Raw genomic sequence first — 10930 nt, 5'->3', positions numbered from 1 at the left:
GAAAGAGATTGTGAGGCAAGAAGGTGAGGACTATTTATTTGTTGTATCTAATTTGATTTCCAACATACTGATACTTGTCAATTGTTTGATCAGTATCATTGTCAACTATTTTTCATTAATTTTCATTTGATATTTCCCTTTGCGAGCCTCTTAGGGCATTAGAACCATTGTGTGTGGATTTGTACCTCTTTAATGGAGCCTTGAACCCTTGTGTCCAATTCTCGAATTGAAATTGGAGCTAGGATCTACTTCAAGACGTGTGAGGAAGTGGGTAATTAAAATTGAAGATCCAACTTTGTAATGGTACTTGTGTTGATATTAGGGTGCAGGGAAAGAGCTCAATGATGATCGAGGAGATGTCATATGCCCTATAAAATTGATTGTAGGATAAAAAGTGTATGAAGACTCACTTGAATCCTTCATTTATATATCTGGTAAAGCCCAGTCATTTAATTGCAAAACCTTGACAACATGTACTTTACAAGATTTTAAAATTAAAAGTCAAAGGACCAATGTCTTGGATTAAACTGGATGGGTTGAAATAGTAGCACAAATGGGCAAAATATTAATGTTATGAATCTTGGTGTATGTGCTTCTATGATATAGAGCAGATCTTGAGATAAGCCCCTTAGTTGTATTTTTTTGCTATGCAACTAATTTATGTTTCCCATGGTGTGAAAACAACAGACGTGGCTACTACAGAGGTGGTTCTTGTGGATTGGCAAGCCAAAATGATGCATTTTCCTTTAGTCTTGAGCAATAACAAAGGTAATGAATAATAACATTAGAGTAAGAACTTGTGCCAGTAGTAGACAATCGACCAGTTGTTCTCTATGGTGTTGAAGACATCAATTTGTACTAGTGAGTAAAGAACCACTCATAGTGTTGTCTTTTGTTTTTTTAGCATTCAAACATTTTTTGTGCAAATTCTTAGTTTATAATATGCTCTACAACATATGCCCTTCATGAATGTAACATATTCTATGGTTCATGGGTGTAACAATATAGGAAATCCCTATTGAGAATAGATTGAAGAAGCTGATCAAAGAAGGAGATTGTAAAGAGAGATTGTTGAGAACATACAAGTATGACTAATATGCTTCAATCATTGTTTTGTCATTGATGTCAAACCTACTATTTGTCGATAAGACAACTACTTATAAGATTTAAGTACTACCATTTATTTGATTGATGAAGAGGATTTGATCAAAAGATGTAACAATAGCACCTAGAGGAAAGGTTGAGTTCTGATTATGTAAAGGAGTACAAGAATTAGTTAAGATAGTGATAACATGATGTATTGATAATCTACTTAAGGTTACAAAGGCTGGTTACACTAGACAAAGTTTATCTGCCAAGCTTGATCGAGTGGATAGTAGGTGTCGAGCAAAGTAAGTGCAAGTCGAGCATAAAATTAGTTGGAGCTGAGTAAAAGTTCATTCTAGTGTATGCCGAGCAAAATAGTGGATGCCAAGTAAAGTTTAGTTGATGTCGAGCACTAGTAAAATTTAGTTCATGCTAAGTTTTTTCAAAGGATGCCGAGCAACGTAGTATGTGTTGAGCATCAAAAGCTAGATCATGTCGAGCTACTGCATTATTTAAAAGATTGTGAATTCGATGGATATGAGCAAACAAGTTTGTTTTCTTGGATTATGTCAACCAAGTGGAAGATAAGATTGATGAGTTGGAGGCACAAAATTCGAAGTGAATTGTTTTAAGTGAATTCAAAGAGGATTCTAGGAGAAGTTTCTAGAAGAGATATGGAATGTGGGATAGATTCATTGTATCCTACCTAATCCATCGAAACACAAAATTGGACAATGGAGAATGAGCAGCAAAAGATCTTAATTTCCTATTTATAGGAATGGTTGGTCATGAAGCAAAGTTGTCATGTGCGAGAACCTAAGGAAGTCAAGGAGACAAGGGTTTTGCTTCATCAAGTGACCTAAGAGAAGAGTCTGTAATAACATGTTAAGCAAGAAGGCTAAAGGATATGAATGCTTGAAGGATGAACAAGTTATCAAAGCTAAAATATATGAAAGCCAAGCAAAATGGAAGACTAAACAGTGATCTATAATCTGCAAATGAAGTTGTAAGTTGTTATTAGATCAAGCCTTACTATTGCTCTCTAACAATTGTACCAGTATAGGGTAAATCCTTTGGATTAAGGTTGACCTAATAGTCATTTGTAAATCCTTTGATCGAGTGGCATTCCAAGTGAATGGTCTAAAGTCCTCTAACAAGGCTCACTCCTAACAAGGTGATTGAAATCCTTTAACAAGGTCACATTTAATAGTGTGTATTATAACCTTTAATAGGGTTGGCCTTTCGTGGGGCATCACTTCAGAAGAGTGAAAAAGAGTAGCATGTTACTGGTGGTTTTTCTCAAATTGGGCTTCCACGTAAATCATTGTGTCAATTGTGTTGATGAATCTGTTATGTTTCATGTTTACATTTATGCAAGTTGATTTGACTATAACCTACAAGTTTTAAGTGATTGCATAATCTTATGGATATATGCATGAAGTTAAATGTTATATGGGTTCACTAAGCTATGAAAAGTTTTATTTATACATCTGGACCTTGGATAATTGATTCACACCCCCCCTTCCCCCCCAAGCTATTTTAAAGTATTCCAAAAATTGGTATCAAAGTCATCTACTTAAGAGGACTAGTATGAAGATACTAGAAGCACAAAGATCAAGATGTCAAAAAGAGAAGTACCCAAACTCAATAGAGATAACTTTCCTGCATGGCAAAGTTTGATGAGGCTACACCTTGGAGGACTTGGAGATCATGCACAATCTACCATTACCATTGAGCATTTTAATCATGTTGGTGCCCCAACTACTAAGGATACGAGAAAGAAGAAAGAACATAAAAAGCAATGTTGGAGATTGCCTTTGCCCTAAGCTATACTGAATTTGATGATATCAAAGGTATTGATAGTGCAAAGAAAATGTGGGATGTCCTAACCACTATCTATGGAGGAGATGCAAATGTTCTAAGAGACAAAGTTGAAAGCCTCAGAGGTAAGTTTGATGATATGAGAATGGAAGAAGGTGAAAATATTGCTCAATATGTCGCAAGGATAAAAGAAGTTGTTAATGCAATAAGAGGAGCCACTGGAAAATTAGATGATGACACTATGTTAAGCAAAGTCTTGAGAACACTACTACTTATATATGCTATTAGAGTTTCTGCAATTCAAGAGTTAAGATGTATACCAGGGAATGATCTATCACTTGAAGGTTTGGTAGGTAGACTCACTACTTTTGAGTTATCTAACTTTGATAATTATAGACCTAAAAGTATTGAATTTTCTTTCAAAGCTAAGGTATCATTAAAGGAAATTGAAGAGAAGAAAAAGAAGAAGTATGTGTCCAATGATAGTAATACAGATGAGGAGGATGTAGAACAACTTAAAGCACTACTAGCAAGGAGATTCTGCAAAGGTAAAGGCAAGTTCAAAGGTAAACTACCTATCATTTGTTTCAATTGTAATGAGGTTGGCCATATTGTTGCTAGATGTCCAAAAAAGAAGAATTACAGAGGTGGTGACAAATACAAGAGCAAAAGAGATGAAGACAACAAAGACTATAGAGACAAAGGCAAGAAGTCATGCAACATTGCTAAAGAGGAAACAAAGGATAATTGTGATGAACATGATGATGAAGTGGTGTATGTTGCAATGAAGGATGAATCTGATGAAGATGAGGCAATGACACTTGTGACTTGTGTGAACAAGAATGGTAGATAGATTATTGACAGTGGATGTTCAAATCACCTGACTGGAGACAAAAGTAAGTTCATTACCCTGAATTGTTATGATGGAAATAATGTAATATTTGGCAATGATACACCATGTTTGATAAAAGGAAAAGGTTCTATCAAACTCATAGATAAGATTTTATGTGACAATGCTTACTATGTTGAAGCACTTAACTATAATCTTTTGAGTGTGTCACAACTAAATAATTTAGGATGTGAGGTTGACTTTGAAAACAAGATTGTTAAGATATATGATCCACTAATGGGAAATTGATTGGAAAAGTTGATCAAACTAAGAGTAATCTATTCTATCTTGGCATAAAGGATGCTACTTGTCTTGTTATAAAACTTGATGATGTGTGGCATGTTGGTCTCAGATTGGTTTTGACAATTGAGTGTCAACAAACTTAAGAAATTTCTAAGTTGATGCTGAGTATAATATAGATGTCAAACTATAGTATGTGTCAAGCCAGAAATTCAATAGGCAATGAGTTATTCAAGTGTCAAGAAAGTTTCAAGTGTTGAGTGACAATAGATGCAAAGTTAGTATATGTGCCGAGAAAAGTATAGGAGCCAAGCGAGACAAAGTTACTATAGGAGCCAAGCAAGATAGAAATCCTATATGTGTTGAGCATCAACGATCAGTAAGTGTCGAGTAACATAGAATCAGCATATGAGTTTGTGCCTTCACAAAATTAGATGTAAACTATTTTTGACTTGACTCAAGATGAATCTTGAAGGATCTAAAAGATAAGATTGAATCTATTGCATTCCCTATGTAATCAACATGCAGCCAATTAGAAAAATGGAGAAAGCATGCAACTAGTAAGAAAAGTGTAAAGAATTGAGTAGGAAAGAAGGATGAATCTCGATCATAGATTCATACCTAACCCTAAGTCTCAAAAACCTTTATAAGGAGGTCAAAACCCCATAATTCAGAAGGAAGAGAGTCATAAGAGAATGCATGAGTGAATGCAAGTGAAGTTTTGAAGGAAGAAAAAAGGGTGTAAGGACTTAGAGGAAGAACAAGATTGCAAAATAAGTTGGTCAAGAATAGAGTATCAACAATTCAAAAAGAGACATATCAAATCAGGAAGGATCAAATTAGATTGAACAGAACAAGGGTCTAGAATCAACAATTGAAGATTGTAAGTCATCAGATCAATACATTCTATTATACTTTCTAACCATTGTATTAGAAGAATGAAAATCCTATGAAGATAGGTTGGCTTAATAGCTATTTTATAGAACCTTTAACAAGGTGTTAAATTCTTTAACAGGGTGACATTCCAAGTGAATGTTTGTAAATCCTTTAGACATGTCACTTTTAATAGGGTGTAAAGCCTTTAATAGGGCAGACCTTTCATAGGGTAGACCATTGTTGATGGTCAAACTTTGTAACTTTAACCAATTACATATTGCTACAGTGATAAGTTGTGGGTGTCATCCCACCCCAGTTTTACCTTCTTATTTTAGAGGGTTTTTAGGTGACCAAAATCTTGTGTTATCTATTTTCATGCATGTCTTTACTTTCATGATTAATTAGATGTGTTAGATGCATGTGAATGATCTCAAATAAAAGTTTTAGAGGATAAAGTTTGTTACTTCTGATTCACCCCCCCTCTTAGAAGTAAATCTTCCCACTTCTAATTTCTAACAATTGGTATCACAGTCTGGTTCTCACAAGGAGAAGCCTTACAGCTTGGAGAAAAGATCTATAAATGGAAGTCTACAAACTTGGGAAGATCATAGAAAACTAAGAAATTGAGATACAACTCATTCTACATTCTTTGGAAGAAGCTAGGGTAGAACTGAGGAAATCCTTAAAGAGAAGAAGAGAGATTGCCATAGCTGAGAATGACATAGTACAAGGAGATTGACACCTCGAAAAATGTTTGCAAATGGAGATTCCAAGGAGTTCGATGCATCAATAGCAGACCTGATGGAAAAGAATAGAGCTCAAGCAGAAGAAATTAGAACTCTCAAGATTGAACAAGAATCACAAGTCATGATGCTTTGTGAAGTGACTAAACAAAAGAAAAGAGCTATTGAAGAAAAGGCTATGATAGAAGAAGACAAGAAAAACCTTGCTAGTAGATTAGAGGAAAAATCAATCAAGCTTGCAAGAATTTCCAACATGCAGCTAGACACCCTAAGCTAGATGATGAATGCACACCATGAGCTGAATGTTAAGGATATTGAGATCTCCACACTGAAGATGCAAAATGAACAACTACAAAATGACTTGAGAAGAGAAAATGAGATTTCAGAGAGCTCAACAAACCTAATGAGGCTATCAAGTATTTTGAATAGCTACTGAAATCACCAAGATCCAACAATGACACTTTAGGATTAGGATACACCAGCACTAAAAAAGGAGAGTTATCCAAGACTAAAGAAGAAAGAAGTGACAAAGGTAAGAACACTAAACCCACTTGTCATTTATTTGGTAAAAAAAGACATACCTCTAATGTGTGTAGGAGCAAGAATGCCCATCAGCATGAAAAACCTAAGAATATGGGTCATTGTCATAAGTGTAACAAATAAGGACATCAAGCACATGATTGCAAGACTAGAACCATTAGAACACCAAGATTTGAAGTTCACTACTACAATTGCAAGAAGTATGGATATAGAGCTTTTGAGTGCAAATCAAAGCTTATGTGGACACCTAATCAACTGGCAAGGGCAAATAATTATGGACATCACTACAATTGGGATTATAACACTAGGCAAAGCTATCACTACTATCAAGAGTATGGACACATCCCACAAAATTGTATAAGAACACATTTTAGAGGAAACTAAAGTAGATGGTTGAGCTAAACTACATGCTTTAGTTGTTTGAAAATTGGACACATAAATAGAAATTGCCCAACAAGGTCAAAGGCACCCAACTCAGAGTTCAACAAGGGAAAAGTGAAGGTAGATGTTGAACACATCAGAAAAGAAATGAATAAAACATGGAAGAAGAAAGATGGAGGCAACACAACCAATAGAGAGATCACTTCACCCAAAAGGTCAAGTGGTCACACTTTATCCAACTAAGCAAGAGAAGGTATGTGGGATTGATATACAAAGCTTTATCATACATTAGTTCCTAGACAAGTAAGTACTAAAAAGGATAGATCAACATGAATTAAGATGCAAAGTTAAATCTTCAAATTTTCACAAGCATTGTCGAGTAAGGAAAAGTTGCTATCAAATGTTGAGTAAAATCTTAGTACATGTTGAGTTGTCTACCAAAGTCAGTAGAAGCTGAGTGGTTAGTTGTAGCTGAGTTAGTAGTGGATGCTAAGTGAAGGAAAATTCTAGTTGAAGCCAAATAAGGGAAACTACAGTGTATGCCAAGTGTTGGAAAGACAATGGAAGCTGAGTAAATTAGAAATTCTTAAGGAGTCAAGTGGACAATTGTAAATGCACTAAGCATTAAATGCTATGAAACAAGGGTATATGATCGCATTTTGAACCATTTTTCACCATTGTAAGCAAAGAGCAAAGATGAGAAGAGTGTAGAATTATTTCCAAGCAGAATTTTGACCATTTGAGTAGACTTATACAAAGATTCAACATAGATTCTTTAAATCCAAGGTATTTATACTTGTGCCAAGTTACGCAGTTTTGAAATTTCTTTTAAACTCTAGATTGCACAAATGGCCTCTAGTTCTAGAAAAACCCAAGATAAAGAGCTATTTGAAGTTCAGTTAGTGTCAAATGAAGTTAAGCAACCAAATTTTTGACCTATCCTTAATGTTTCCCACAAGAATGACCCAACTGGAGCCCTATCCATAATTCCTCCTAAGGTTGTAATGGTAAAAGATGTTAGGAGATGCTATAATTGTAAGATTGGTGCTATAGGAGACATGGAGATCAGAGAGGCATATGATAGATTGTGTGAGAATGGAGTCTTGAAAGAAGAGTATTAAATTGTTGAGAAGAAGGGCTTAACCCGTGCCCTAGAGTTCTCTACTATTTTTAAGACCGAAGGGATCAAAATTATGTTAAGTAGGATACATGATGGTAGCTTGTAGTTAGAAGATGGGCCAGTTAAGCTATTAAAAAGGATTATTCATAGGGTAACAAGGTATCCAACCCTAGATTAACCTAAAACCCTAAGAAGTGACTCCAAAGAAGCTATTGAGAAGAATATTAGAGCCAAGTGGAACAAGAGAGGCATGACCATAGATACTATTAAGGATTCTCTTGTTGATTTTGTTGTTAGAATCATATCCCACAAATTCAACCAATCTAGTAGACTCAATAGTGTGCCTTGTATTGTAGTGGATGTTGGTTATAAACTTATTAAAAAGGATCATATTTATGATTTGGTTGAACTGCAACTACAACATATCAATGAGAACTTGGAAGCTATAAGGAGAACAAAGGGAGCTCAATGCAAATTTGGAGCTATTTTGATATGTATATTCTTCTATGTATAAAATGAATTCCCCTCTTTTGGAAAAGTCAGCTGGTAGACAAATAGGTCCATTGTAGCCAAGGTGAATGAATACATTGAAAAAATGGGAGCTAATTTAGAGACACTCATGACCAACTATTTTGAAGATTTTAAGAAATCAATGAAACAAAGACTTAGGATTCCAATCTCACTTGTGGAGAAACATGTAAATGATACTTTCTTTCTTGTTGATATTGACCACAACTACATCCAAGCAGCCATACCAAGGGTAAGATGGCTTAGACCTCTTGGTTATGAGATAAACATTGATGAAGCATCTATAGCAATAATAGCTCTACTTTTAAAAGAAGTTGATAAAAGTGCTCAACATTTTGGCACATATGATGTTGTTAGATCCAAAGTAGATATGGAGTTCAAGACTGCTTCTACACTTAAGAAAAAAGATAAATTAGTAAAGAAACTCAAAGCTAAATTTGGAGAAGGGGCTACAGAGGAAGAAGATGATGAAGAGGTAGATGATGATGATGAAGAATAGGGGCAAAGGCCATTAACACTAACCCAAGGCATAAGTGAGGATGCTAAGGAACAAGAAGGTGCCAAGCAAGAAGAGGAATCACCTAAAGTAGAGCCAAGAAGAGGAAAGCACGTAAATAGCTTCCAACATAACCTAAAGGCAAAAAGAAGGCCAAGCCAAGCCCAGCTAAACCTACCACTAGGGTAGATACAAGAGCGACAACAAAGGTAGCCAAAGAACAATAAAAGAAGAAAGCTACAAAACAAGGACTAGCAGAGAAAAATAGGAGAAAATATGTGGCACCTCTAGAATCAGATGAGGAGAGGATTGAATTAGAGGACACTAGTCAGTTTAGAGTGGTAAGTCACACCACTAAATATTTGGAAAATATTTGTGACAATATAAGAGACAATGCTGACTTGTCAGGACTTAAAGGCATTAATTTTAATAAGTTGACAAGAGAAGAGAAAAACATAGTGGAAGAATCAATATACACTATGATGGCAAAGTTCAAGAATACTCCACTTGAACTTGATAATACCACGCCTAAGGAGTTATACTCTATTGTAGAAAATAAATGGCATTATTGCCTAAACATGGAGAAGGAAATAAGAGAGTCAACATTGGCTCATGTGATGCCTGAACTTACCAAAGGACAAATAAGTAAGGCAAGTAAGAAGCATGGGAGCAAATTTACACCCAAATACAAAGCCTTCAAAATTTTACAAAATAAAATTGAAGATGTTGTGAAGAAGTCCACTCTTATGTGGAAAGTAATTTATAGTTTCTAGAAAGTTAAGGAACGACAAGAAGATCCCTTTGAGGGAACGAATGATAAAGATATTGAAGAAGAAAATGACAAGGAAGAAGAAGGAGAGAAAGAAAAGATAGATGTTACAGTGGAGAAGGAAACACAAAAGGGTGATATGGCAACAAATGAGGAGCAACAACGAGAACAAAGTGTGCAAGATACACAAATGCCACCTCCTAGCCCTCAACATGTAACACCTACACCTACAAAGATAGTAATTGTGAAGGATGTTCTTGACACTACTGGTTAGAACATCAACCCACTGATTGTAGAGGATCTTAGAAAGATCCTTCACCAGACAACTTTTTAATCATAGCTATGTACCAATCTAGTCTTTGTGAGTGTGAAGGAACTACAAAAGGCTGTAGCTAAGATAACAAAAGAGAAGGTGAATCCACAAAAACCACCTTCACATACTCCAAAAACTATAAATGGACAACCACAAGAGCAAGAACCACAAGATGCATCTGCTAAGGTTGATGCCATAGCCATAGTGACTTCAATTTCCAAGGGACAAGCAAAGGAGAAAATGGGATAGAAGGATACCTCTATTCCTACAACACAAAGTGAAGATGCACCTCCTCAAATCACTATAATTGATCAATGTAGAATTGAAGAAGACAAGGGAGAGAGCCCTAAGGAAAAGGAGCTAGAGACAATTCAAACATTGATAAATTTTCCTGCTATAGAGACTCCCATTGGAACAACATAGTAACCAAACACTGATGCAGTACCACTACAAATATTAGCACTAGGCTCAAGCTCTACCAAGGTAGCTAGGGTACTTCACTATGGAGACCCTACACTTGATGAAGAGATAGTCATACCAAGCTATGACTATAAAACAATGAACATAGAGAAAATCAATGAAGTGCAAGAGGCACTGGAGAAGAAGAAGAAGCAATAAATACTTGGGAGTGAGTATAGGCAAAGGCAAGCATTTATAGAAATCAAAGACATCTTTCTAGATGCTTTCAACTTGCAAGTACCTGATGAGACAAAGCCCATAATGGAGCAATTATCCAACATAGTGGACCATGTACTGAATGAAGACCTAGATACCAATGTAAATTGCTTGAATGGTCTAAAAAGAAATTTTAGATGAAGGTAAATGAGAAAATATCTAGTAAGATAGCACTATCATAGTTCGAGCTGGCTAAAAAGGTTGAGAAGGTAAAAGTAGTACTTCAGAATATATTCTCATTGTACTCCAAACTATGTGATTCCTCATAATTCACATAAGAGACCAACCAGAGGATATTGAGCTTGGAAAGGAACCTCAAAGTATCTATCAAGTAGTTACCAAAGGATCTAGCTCAAAGTGAGAATCATTTTGCTACAACGCTTCACACACAAAATGAATTAGCTGTACTCATAGCAAATGAGGCTAACACCAAGGCCAAATTAATACAAATTT

Source organism: Cupressus sempervirens, chromosome 11 (assembly GCF_028749045.1).
Source record: "Cupressus sempervirens isolate cs-2001-9-10 chromosome 11, ASM2874904v1, whole genome shotgun sequence".
In the NCBI taxonomy this organism is placed as follows: Eukaryota; Viridiplantae; Streptophyta; class Pinopsida; order Cupressales; family Cupressaceae; genus Cupressus; species Cupressus sempervirens.
Note: the sequence above shows the minus strand (reverse complement) of the source record.